This window comes from Schistocerca piceifrons, chromosome X (genome assembly GCF_021461385.2).
Source record: "Schistocerca piceifrons isolate TAMUIC-IGC-003096 chromosome X, iqSchPice1.1, whole genome shotgun sequence".
Lineage (NCBI taxonomy): Eukaryota > Metazoa > Arthropoda > Insecta > Orthoptera > Acrididae > Schistocerca > Schistocerca piceifrons.
In genome coordinates this window covers 189,274,866-189,275,510 of record NC_060149.1, presented here as the reverse complement: position 1 = coordinate 189,275,510, position 645 = coordinate 189,274,866, and positions in this window count along the sequence as shown.

The following is a 645-nucleotide window of genomic DNA, read 5'->3' as shown; positions in this document are numbered from 1 at the left end:
AGAGACTGAGAGATTGCACATGATGGACTGATGAGAGTCATCAACGGTAATTATAGGGTGTTTCACCCTCGCTGAACGAGAAGACGACCAGGACATCCCACCGTCTGGGTGCTGTGGAAAACTCCCCGGAAAAAAAAGAAAATAGAGCAAAAAAAATTACAAATAAATACATAAGAACAAAATAAGAACAAAATGAGCAACAAATTAAATATAATAAAGTATTGTACCCTTTCCTTCCTCCTTTCCTTTTTTTAATAAAATGTTCAGAGGCATAATTAATTTTTTTCGTGGGCGGAACCTGAAGTGGTGGCGAACAGCCGTCATAGTTAGCTTTAGGATGAAAGTGGCGGTGGCACTAGCTTTGTTCTTGTTTTTAGGCTAGATAGGTTTTTGGGGGTAGTGTGGGTGATAGTGGCCAACACCTGAAGTGGAAGAGGTAATTTTCTTTATATATATACCGGGTGATCAAAAAGTCAGTATAAATTTGAAAACCTAATAAACCATGGAATAATGTAGATAGGGAGGTAAAAACTGACACACATGCTTGGAATGACATGGGGTTTTATTAGAACAAAAAAAAAGTATTGCTAGACGCGTGAAAGATCTCTTGCTCACGTCATTTGGTGATGATCGTGTGCTCAGCCG